The 12,049-nt window shown below is 40.9% G+C and overlaps 1 protein-coding gene across 1 annotated transcript in view; it reads left to right on the forward strand.

Annotated features, from left to right (window-relative positions):
• Positions 1–12,049, forward strand: part of LOC104511318 (RNA-binding motif, single-stranded-interacting protein 1-like) — a 67,639-nt gene that overhangs the window by 14,081 nt on the left and 41,509 nt on the right.

A 12,049-nucleotide genomic window follows, 5' to 3' on the forward strand; every position in this document is an offset into this window, starting at 1 on the left:
GAGACTGCCCCAGTGAGCAGCTTGCGCTGGAGCAGGCTGCTGGCAGGAGCTGTGGCCCCATGGAGAGAGGAGCCCAAGCTGGAGTAGGTTTGCTGGCAGGACTTGTGACCCCAGGGGGACCCAGGCTGGAGCAGGCTGCTCCTGAAGGATGGCATCTCGGGGAGGGGACCCACGCTGGAGAAGTTGGTGAAGAATTGCAGCCTGTGGGAAGGATTCATGTTGGAGAAGTTCATGGAGGACTGTCTCCCGTGGGAGGGGCCACACACTGGAACGTATGAGAAGTCCTCCCTCTGAGTGTCAGAGACAATGTGTGATGAACTGAGCAGACCCTCCATTCCCTGTCTCCCTGCATGGCTTGGTGGGAGGAGGTTGAGAAAAGTGAGAGTGAATTTGAGCCCAAGAAGAAGAGATGGTTAGGGGGAAAGTGGTTTAAGATTTGGTTCTTGTTCTGTTTTACTCTGACTTGATTGGTGATAAATTAATTTTTTCCCAAGCTGAGCCTGTTTTGCCCATGAAGATAATTGTTGAATGCCCTCTCCCTGTCCTGATCTCGAGCCATGAGCCTTTCATGATATTTTTCTGTCCGCTGTCCTGCTGAGGAAGGAGAATGATAGAGCAACATGGTGGGCACCTGGCACCCACCACACATAGTCATTATACAAACCCGCCCAAAACACCGGAAATGTGGGTCTGGGGAATCACATCAGTTGCAGCCAGCTCAGACATGTTCTACATGACAGTCTGGTAGTGGGCAGTGTGCTGTGACTGCAGGTCTGGCTGCAGCTCGGTGCCAAGAGTTGGCTGATGTGCTGTGGTTATGGAAGAGTTGCCTCGTACTTGGGTAGCTGCTGTAGTGATGGGATCAGAACAGGTTAATGGTGTCTTTAAAGAAAATGGTATATGTAAGCTACCAAAAGCAATTTCCAGATAAGTATCTATTACATTCTCTTTGCAAAACTGCAGAAATCAAACTCTGCCTCCTGCTTGCTTCAATCAATATTCAAAAGACTGTCTATCTTAAGCAGTGTGAAACAGAGGAAGTGTCACTGAATATGACCCTGATGCATCAACCACGAAGGTTGCGCTTCAGATTTTGTGTTACAGCTTGTGATTGCTCATGTATCTAAAATTTGGCAACAGATGGATATTATTTTGTTTTAATGCATAACACTCCTCTGTCCCTGTCTCAGCACTTAATACGACTGCAGGCATCTTTTCAACAGAGCCATGCAGTTATAATCAATAATATGTGAGCTGATGTTTCTGCTCACTAACACACAGCCACTTAAATGCCCTTCTGAAGTATTTTGACCCCTGGAGAGAACTACTTTAGTAGAACAATTTTCCCTATTGAAATGGAGATATTTGCTATTCAGCACAGCTGGGACTTGAGGCTAGAGAAGCAGATCCAAATAGGGATCAAGCATACATGCCTTGCTATTAAGAGGGCAAGGCCTCTGCAAGGTTTAGCAGTAATTTTTGAATAACTTGTCCATTTAGTGCTGTTCTAGTATGATTGACATTAACTTACCAGAAATTAAAGGAGATAAGGCTCTAATATTAATTCTACAGTTTCTTCATCATCAGGTGTTAATTCCAGTATAGAATAGCTGTTGAAAGCAGGATGTTATTATGAGACTTTGTAAAAGAACCTCTATTAAAACGAGGTTCAGAGAGACTGGAAGTTATTTGAATTTATTGGGTTTGTTTTCTTCCTTCTGCCCTCCATACTGAAGAGGGGCAGTCAGCACTTTGCAAGATGGGGCATTAAATTAGTATAAGATGCAGGTGAGAACAAACAGGTATCTTTGTGTGGAAGATATTTTAACCCAGCAGGCCAGGTCTTGGACTCATCCTGTTGGCTTAGCATTATGAAACAGAAGGAAAACTTACAAATACGCTGACATACTGCTAAAAAAATAATCTTCCATGGGAGAGAAAACCTGTGTGTGTACATGTATGTATCTTTATGTATATATAGATGTAATTTACACAATATGAGGCAGTTTTTAGTACTTGAGTTTAGTACTTGAGTCAGAGTTTAGGAAATGGGATGTGGGTGAAAGTGCCCTTGTACTTTGGCAGTCTCCAATCTTACGGTTTTCAGTACGTTGCCAACGTAGTCCTCAGGGCTTCATTTATTTAAACTAAGGGTATAAGACTTGGTTAGCAACCTTCACTAGAAGTAAAATTAATAGGCAAGAATAAATTAAAGATTAATCTTCTGGAGGTATATAGGCTTGTAGCATATGTAATAGGTGTCTGCCTGCCCAGATAGGAGGTAGTCTCATGCTAGCTAGTTCTATAGCCAGAATAACACCTTTTGATTTATACTGTTCTGACTAAAACAGGGGAAAAAGTCTTGGGAAGTGTTGATAAACAGTATTTTCCCCTTGCCTTGTCCTTAATTCCATCCCACAAGAAAAAGAAATGTGCTTAGGAGAAGTCAAAATAAAGGACAATGCATCATATGCTGACAGTGACTGAATTTGGCTTCCTAGGATGGAGGAGGAGAAATTGAAAAATAAAAGGTCTTCAGGTAGAGAGACTAATTCATGCTCCCAAGCTGATCTGTACTGTTTAGCACAGGGAAGAGAAAGGGGTTATAAATTATGAATAACAAGAACTGCTCTCTTATGTTTTCATGGTTTTATTCTTTCAAGCTGTTAGGGTAGGCTCTGCAGAATTGGTGAGGCTAAAATTTGCCAAGATTTATGGTTGGGTGTAGAAATACTGCCTTACTTTCAGATTAAAACAGCTAGCAGTGGTAAATCAATACATGCATGTCTGCAGACCCGCCATGAGCTTGGCTTATAAATACGTTTTAGCATTCATCTGGTTTAATTTCTCATCTTCCCAAATCATTGTCTGGATTAGTGACCGTTTTTTAGTATGGGGAGAAAAAAGAAAACACAATAAAGAAAATTGCTAGACTGTAGAAATAATATTCCAGACTTGTAATTTGAACCTGTTTGGAACTTTATTTTTCTTGCAAATGAATTATGATATTAAAAATAAACCAAACACCCTGTATCTTTCATGGTTATGTGAAACTGTGTTCTCATACTTTTTATGTTCTTTCTCAGAGCCACAGGAACGATGATAATTTATTTTCAAATAATATTGCTTCAGATTTTTCTTTCCGAGTACGTGTAAATATAATTGAGTGTCAGTGCAAAAAGATACTATTTCAAAAGACAACTAACTCAGTTTCTGCAGTGGATGTATTAGTTTTAAGTTTTTTTAAAATATGTAAAAAACCTAATAAATAAAGCTAAGCTTAGTTTGTTAAGAGTTCTTAAATAACCATTCACTTGCAAAGTGATAATTATTCAAGGACGAAGCCTATTTACAAAGTACTTTCCCCCTACCAAACATTTAAATACATGTTTCAGTGTAGTTACTGCTCTTTGTGACCAGTTTAAAGCACCTTCTGTCTATTCAGTGAGTTATTGTACCAGCTTCAAATAGTTGCAAGGGGATAAACCTGGGCCACTAGCCACTAGGTGTTGGCTTCCTTATTGTATCTGAAATTGTGAGCATCTGCACTGATACAAAATAGAACTATCCGCCTATAGCCTAAAAATGTACAAGCGTCAATGAAAATCAGCGCATACCTAAATACATTATGCTGGAAGCTGTAATAAAGCAATAGAAACTGTGCCTAATAGTTGGACCAGGATAGTGCCACTTACTTTCCAAATATGTCATTCCCTTTAGAAAGCTGTATAGCTTGTAAGTCAAAACTTCTGAAGCTTCCTCCAGAATTTTTCGGAGTGGAGAGTAAATGTACGTGGTTACAAGTGAGAGAGACAGACTGTTCAGGGACAGCGCTCTTCAAGATTCACTAAGCTCTTGTGTCCCAAGTCGCTTGTACTCAGCTTTATATTTCATGGCCAGCATTCTACATGCCCTATCAGCTTCTGTAAGCCTCTTAAAGTGAAGAGCTACATCACGTTTTGGGGGGGAAAGGGTAAATGTCCCTGAAGGACTATCTTGTTCCTGGTACTATTTCAGTTCTTGAAAGTGTAGAAGGTGGTGGTGGTGAAAAACTACAGCGCTGGGTATGTATGTGTGTAAACAGAGCGACTGCAACCCTCGGCCCGCTTGGTCGTGGGAGGCACTGGGGCTGGCTGGGGGCTGTGCTGGCCCACGCCAGCCCCTGAACATGTGCCTGAGTGTCAGTTCTTTACGATGACTGCGTGGACCGTTTTCCAGTGTGCAAGACTGCTAGTGCTTGAGTTCACTGTCCTAGATAGCGTGGCTCCTGCAAAGAACCAGCTGCCGTGGAAAACTGCCAAGAAGCTTCAGCAGTGTGGGTCTAGGAATGATTCGGAGAACCAGTGTAACAATAACAGCCATTGCCAGGATTTCTCCTACGATTTTCCCTATGAATACCTCTCCCAAGTGCTAGCTCTCTACTCTCACCATGAAGCACAGAAACACAGTTTAGTTTACTTCACCCTGGGCATTTTTCCTTCCTCTGTACTCCCACCATGTGGTCTGGTATCAGAGGAAATTACTCCTTGCAGTTCCTCATAAGTGCTTCCTTCAAATGATGAACGTTATGAAAATCTACTTCCTTCCTCCTGCATTCTGCAGTCTTGATAATGCTGTTAACAGATTCCTGCATTTGACTGCTCATTTGTTAGGTGCAACTGCAGTTGAGACCCACCAGAAATCAATAAGCTATACAACACATCAAAGTCATGGTGCAAACTACTGGGCATTGCCTACTTACAGGAAAGAATATAGGAAGCAAGAGAAAACTTATATTCCAAAGATGCCTATGATGTTAGGTCTTGCTGGAGGATCATTCCTCTCAAAGCTCACACATACCTAGTTGTCTTAGGCACCCCGCTGAGGCTTGTCTTCTGCTCCACAGCCGCACGGCATGCTCACCGAGCCTCGCCACCTAAGGCAGAGCACGTCTCACGGTTGGCAGGGTCACTTCTGTGATGAATGGTGATTGCTCATTCCCTCCCTCTGAAGCGGTGTTTTAAAATATGCTTTCTTTTAAATTAAGTACTCATCTTGACAAATAACTAATCTGCTGATCTAGCTGTTGAAAAGCAACTAGGTATTCCTTATGAAGTAGGTTATTTTTCTTAATAACATCAAATCAATGTTCAGCAGCAATAAAGAGAGGTTTGGGGGGTGTGGGTTTTTGTGGGTTTGTTTTTTGGGGTTTTTTTTTTTTGAGTGCTATTAATGCATCCTGTCTTTAGTCTGAATTACCTCTGGAGATGGAAAGGTCTAGGACTTTTTACAAGAGCCTGTAGTGATAGGACAAGGGGTAATAGGTACAAATTGAAAACAGGGAGGGTTAGATGAGATATCAGGAAGAAGTTCTTCACAGAGAGGGTGGTGAGGCACTGGAACAGGTTGCCCAGAGATGTTGTGGATGCCCCATCCCTGGATGTCTTCAAGGCAAGGCTGGATGTGGCTTTGAGCAACCTGGTCTAGTGGAAGGTGTCCCTGCCCGTGGCAGGGGGGTTGGAACTGGATGATCTTTAAGGTCCCTTCCAACCCAAACCATTCTATGATTCTATTCAGCTTTGCATCTCTCTTCTATACAACACTTGTACCAAAATCAACTACTGAATTAAGGAAGAGGGGGCTTGGGTGAGAGGCAGGTAAATAATTGCTGGGGTGCCTTGGTTATGGGGCACGTTGAGTAACAGTCTGTGAACCAGTGTACAAGCTATCGTTGCAGTACAGAACACCGATACAAATGTATATTTGGATATGAGATAAAGAAGAAACTTGTTGAGAAGCCAAGTTAGGAAGATAAACAGTACTGCTGCTTAATAGGATAATGCTTACTGCTGCCCTTATACACTCTATGTGCAGAAATGAAAGGGTAACCCCACCTACTCAGCTGCTCTGAAAAGAACTACTGCAGGCACTGTGGATGTCAAAACACAGCACTATACCTTTGTCTCAGATACTTTTGAGTGGAAGGCTTGAAGCAAAGCATCGATGTAGACCTATAAAAATCACATTGTTCAGCAACACGGGCAAACCCAGAGCAAATGGTCACACTGACAGATTTATTACAAATAGCTAGGAATACTTTGACATTTAAAACATCTCTGAAGCCTGGTTTTGGTGACCTCTGTGATGATGAAAGGAAATGGTCCTTAGAAAACTAAGTACATGGATCAAACCAAACCAGTGTTTATTTTTCTCCCTTTGTACATCTGGTAGTGTAACGAACATACTTGCAAATGTGAGGGTGATCAGATGCCATCTGAGCATGACAAAGAATGGGGATCAAAGTAGCTTGGAGTCTCTGCCACAAGTGCTATTTTGAGTGTCGAAAGAACTTACCTGTGTGTGCATTAGGGGAGGTACAATAAGAACAGACAGAGAGGCTTGATAGGGGTTGCCTGGAATGAATTGTTCGAAGCTTTGTCCACAATAGCTTAACATAATAAACCTCATAGCATCAAGCTCACAGTGCTTCCCTTTGCAGTCTGTCTTCCACCTTGTGCAGTGAAGGGGGTTTCTATCACCTGCCATTGACACTGACACGCCGGAAGGATCTCTGCTACCATGGGAGGTCCTTGCCATCTAGAGCTGCTTAGGTCCTCCACCCTGAGCTGTCCTGAGCTTAGTGTTGAAGAGGAACCCTGCACTCTTTGCCCAAGTCCAGTCCGGCTGTAAAAAGAGTGTTCCTCGAGATCTTGCTGTTATCCCTTGCATTACTGTGTTGCTGTCGGAACTCCTCTGCTGTGCAGAAACAATGCTGTGTATCTTCTGTGTTTATTCTAGATTAATTTTTACATCTTAGCATCTTATCACTGCCCTTCATGGAATGCTCTTTATTTCTAAGAGCCAGAGTCATGTGGTAAAACCAGGCATGGTTTTCCTAACATCTAAGTGGCCCTGAGTACATGAGGTCAGTATCAGGTGGAACTGTGAAAGGAAGGAGAACCAGGCTAAACACAAGAATTTTGGTAAGGAGCCAGTGTTCTCACCAGGTGACCCAAGGAAAATTCCCTGTAACTGAGGAAGAGAGTCAAGGGAGTTGTCAGCAAGAGGTCACTTGGTACAGCTGGTTCCCATGCCTCACTGCTCTTCCAGTGTTCTGGCATTTCTAAGCAGACAGCACATCCAAGGGAATGTAATCAGCCCCAGCAATCTTTTCTGCTGGATCCAAAAAACACCTCTGAAGGGTACAGAAGGTTTTATCTGCCTCCCAAATCTCGCTCTCTCTATTGCATCTCAGGAAAGTGGTGTATTGAACCTTAAGCTCCTGCTCCCTTTTAAGTTTAAACTAAAACAGGGAGTTTTTGTTTCTCCATGTATCAAGTTTTTTATTTCCCAATAAGGGGAATTTCAGTAAATAATTGTCGATTCAATACTGCTGGACCTTTTGATAGCCTACTCTAATCCTGCTAGTTAATTATGGGTAAATGTTCTCTTGTAAAAACTTGATAAAGAAATTTATTCAATCCAGCAGAATACTGAGTTTGGAGAACAGAATCAAACCATATGGTTTCCATTTTTAAATTCTTCTTCACCACATCTATGCCCTAGTGTAGAAGGAGACATTGCTGAGAACATTTTGTCCGTATTTTGTTTTCTGCTGTTGGAAGACACACTGTTCTTTGAGAAACTCTTTGGAATCTCTCCATTTCTTTATGGCCGTCATGAACCTAAGGATTTCCTACTGGAACATAATGAGTGCCTGCCACCAAAACCTACACCAATCTTTTTTAGTGCATAATTAAACATTACATAGAAAGTTGCAGTTACTTTTTCTTAAATTTATTGTTAGAGTTAATGGGCATGCATGATCTAGTTGCTACAAGTTGTGTTTTGACATTGTTGTAGATTTGGTTAATTCCCTTGGTTCAGCAAAATCGCCTGTACTAGCTTCAGATATTCAAGCGCTCCGCTAATCGCCTCAGCCAGATGTGCCCAGGTTCAGGGCCATAGTTTTCACTAGGTGTAAAATAGGACTTCCTTATGAACCCGAATTAGAGCGCTGCTTTGATGACATTCTGTCAAATGTTCAAGTGTTTTTGATGCAAAGCTGATTCCTTTATTCCTTACTAATTGTCCCTTGACTCTGTGGTACTACAGAGGGAAAGATGGTGTTTTCCAAATATCCAAGTAGTCCTCATTGTTGCTTCTTATTATTTTACTTGGGAGACAAATAGTATCTCCAAATAAATTAGAACTTATTACTATGGAAGGAAGCCAACTACTGTTTTGATTGTCTTTACAAAATGACTAAAATTACATTCTGCCCCTTAATGTAAAGACTATTTTTGATGAGTTAGGATCTGTGTACTAAAAAGAAACATCCCCAAAAAACCCAAACTGAATCAACCAAAAGAAACCAAAACCAATCCCACGTAGTTGGCTCTACTCTAGTTCAGTACTCTCACATGCTGCTCTAAATTCTTCACAACATCAAGAAAGCTTTCTTCACAACCTCCCTACTTTTCATTCTTCGTTTAAGTTTTGCATATTTGTGTTTTCTATAAGAATCAGTGGACAAAAGCATGTATCGTCATCATTGCTGATGCAGTTACAGTACCAGTACAAACTGGTATTACTTTGGTACAAACTGTCTTTTCTTCAGGCTCAGTAGGTTACAATTCCAGATTTCACTGAGAAGTAATCAAAGTAGCCAAACCAGATGCAAAATCAGACCTACCGTCAGCTCTTAGCTTTCCATCCTTAGAAGAGCAGATGCTCAGCGTAATGGACATAGGCAATTTGGTGAAGTGTGAACAAATTCTTTCTCAGTTTCTTGGATAGCGTTACTTTTAACAGGTAAAAGCAGTGTTTTATACATGCAGATTTGGTTTATAATGCACAGGCTCTACACAAGTGTATCTACTCCATAGCTAGAAAGAACCAGGAATTGAGAAATCTGTTGAAGTGACACACAGGAAGACTATTTTGGAGATTATTATTTTTCAGCTGCCCATTTTGTTTTTCTTAAGAGTAGTTATTTCCTGGTTTAGCCAAGGATAAGCTGTGGGGACAGGGAAGACGTGTTTTTAGAATCAGGAAATGTTTGCTTCCTCTTGCTTTGTAGAGATGTGAATAATCTCTATCCGTTCCTTAGAAGCTGACTGAAAGTCACGGGGAACAGGTTGTGTTAGCATCCTACAGCTATTTTTACAACGTCTTGCAAAGGTTTTTCAATTAGTATGCTCCTTTTTGCACAACAAATTGCTTGTCTTGAAAGCACAACCCGCTGTACAATGCCCTTTCATTTAGCACAACTGAGGAAAAATGCTTAGTATCTCTGGGTATTTTACATGTTTAAGCCATATTACCGCTGACACTAAACCAGCATGCCTAATGTGGCTTTCTAGTGTGTACGAAACGAACAGATTTCCAGCAATTCCCTGCAGAGGGATTTTCTTCCTCAATCTTAAATTAACAAATTAAGTTATGGCATATTTATTTAGTTTTACTTTATAAAGTTAAGAATGTTGCAATAAAAAAACCAACCCAGTTATTCTTCAGTACTATGGTGACAAAATCGGGGGGGGGGCGGAAATCCATGAAGCCTCCTCCCACAAGAGCTTTTGGAGTTGGAGGGGAAGGCTCTCTTATTCCTCCCTGGCAGGCATCGAGAACAATGCAGAAAAAAACAACAGTAGTAAAACTGAAAGAGCAAGAGATTTAAAAACCTAAGTATAAAATTTTTACATTAAGATTTGTTTTGGGGCTTTTTTCTTATTTTAAAAGGAAAAAAGAAAAGGCAAATTTTGAAGGATGAACCTGTAACTTCAATTCTAGGCTTTGAGAAGTTTGTCAACATCTGTGGCCTCAGTCACTCCACAGAGGATGTGAAAGCAGGTGTTTGGCAAAACTATGATCAATAATCACCCACTCTGCAGGGTGAGTTCTTTTTGAAAGCCCTGAATCTTGGCCTATCCTTGCTGACCTGTGACATTATTTTTACTACTAAGCACGTGGTGTTTAATTTCTATTCAGTCTTTGATAGGCCAGCATGATAATAATGGTCAGCTTGATGGTAGGAAGAGATCAAAGCAACAACAAGACACTGAAAAAGGAGAGAGCAGCAGCAGCAGCAGAAGTGGCACAGGCAACCTCTTGCTCAGCATAGGAGATTATCTTTCAGGTTTCATAGACACCTACAGATTCTCAGTCATCCAAATGATCCTTATGAAAGCCAGGATACTAACATGCTGGTCCTAAAGTTGTCGATCACATATCTGTTTTAACTGTAAGAGAAAAGGTATGACATGCTGTGAAGAAAAATGGAATTTCAAGCAACAAACCAAGAAAAATGATCCCATTCAGTATTTTGTGCGGCCACTGCCCCTGCAGTAACCCAACCTAACTTCTGACAAGCTGAGGTGATTTAACATAATCTCTGAACCATCTGCTTGGCTAGCTATCAGCTCAGTAGCCTTGTTGCTTTTACAGTTCATAGGTTAAGCAGGATAAATAACCTATCAGAAACACAAATGGATTTGCCTCTTTGACACACTTTGAAGAGCAGGCATTGTCTAAGTAACCACAGCTTGCTTTCTCCTGAATTGAAGAAAATGAAAATAAAAATCACAGTAATGCATTGACTAAAGTGTCTGTTCTTCAGAAAAGGAAATTATTTATGTTTATCATAATCTTTACAGTATATGAAATTAACGGTTCAGAAGTGCTAACGAAATACTTCGTAACTTATTTTTACCTACACTTTTAGGAGATTTTTATATTTATCCACTGGAAAACTCGCATGCAGAGTATTTTAAAAGGAGTTATATTATGTTTTCAAACATCTGTTTGCAGGGACACAAATGCTGGTTGACATTAAAAATGGTGTTTCTTGCCAATGTTCTGCTGAGTTTGATGACCAACATTAGTGAAAGACCGCTCTGTGTTTTTCTTATAAATTATGTGGCTTTGTTCTTTGACAAAATTATTTCACAGTTGGGTGGAATATGAAGTGCTGTGTGCAAATCAGATTGAATGGCTTAGAAACTGATTTGCTACTATTTCTAATATTGTATCATGTAACTTACATGAAGTACTCTTACATGGAAAGCATTATAGAAAGCTTTACCATACAGCACTGAACTGAAGATCATTCATATGAAGATGATTTGTGCAGTTATTCATAGTCACACACCATAAATCGCAGAATTATCATAAACCAACTAACATATATTAAGATATTCACGCAAGAAATTATCAGTAAATGCTGCAATGCTAGAAGAAAATCAAGACGCCTGTCTCAATTCCTGCCTTACAAAGCAGGCTGCCCTTTCTAATCAGGATCATTCAGCATCCAGTTTAGCAGGGAAAATGATGGAGAATCCTCGTTTTAAAAAAAGAGAGAATTAATGTAGAAGAGATCTTGAGTTCTTGGCTAACCTGATTTTTAGTACTACAATCATTCTTACTCAAAAAAGCATGGAACAATTTCCATTTTCTGCAGGAATTTGCATCTACTGTCAAGGCTTTCCAGGTATACAGGGGGGGTTACAGGTTCCTACAGCTCCAAAGTGGAAGAACAAAGCCGTTACTTTAACAAAGCAAATGGTCTCACCCTCTTGTACAGTGATAAAGAACCTCTCCATGTAATAAGTTACATTATATCCTCCTGTGCAAACACACTCATCTGCATTGCCTTTCTCTTGCACACTCACAGCACTGTGTATGACATGTAGTTCAGAAGTGAACAGAGGAGGTTGTGGAACAGGAGCTTGGGAAACCAGCGCTCCGTTCCTGAGGCTGCTGCTGCCACAGGCCAAGGGAGTTGCTTTTCTTTAAAACTGAAACTGGGATTTGGCTTTCAAGGGAAATTTTTCACCAGCATTGACAAATTGTACTCTAAATTTGATCACAAAACCTAACGCCGATAAACTTTGCAGTGTGCTTCAGAACCAGCAGTCGTTCCTGCGGCTGGGATTGCTGTCTGCCTGTTTCCCAAGCTTAATTATCCCTAGATTGCTGGGGGCTCACCCTTGGACTGCGTAACAGATTGCCACCCGGGCTGCCCAGGTCGTGAGAGGCTGAGGGACAGGCAGTGAATGGGTTTTTATTT

Source organism: Eurypyga helias, unplaced genomic scaffold (assembly GCF_000690775.1).
Source record: "Eurypyga helias isolate BGI_N326 unplaced genomic scaffold, ASM69077v1 scaffold3996, whole genome shotgun sequence".
Classification (NCBI taxonomy): domain Eukaryota; kingdom Metazoa; phylum Chordata; class Aves; order Eurypygiformes; family Eurypygidae; genus Eurypyga; species Eurypyga helias.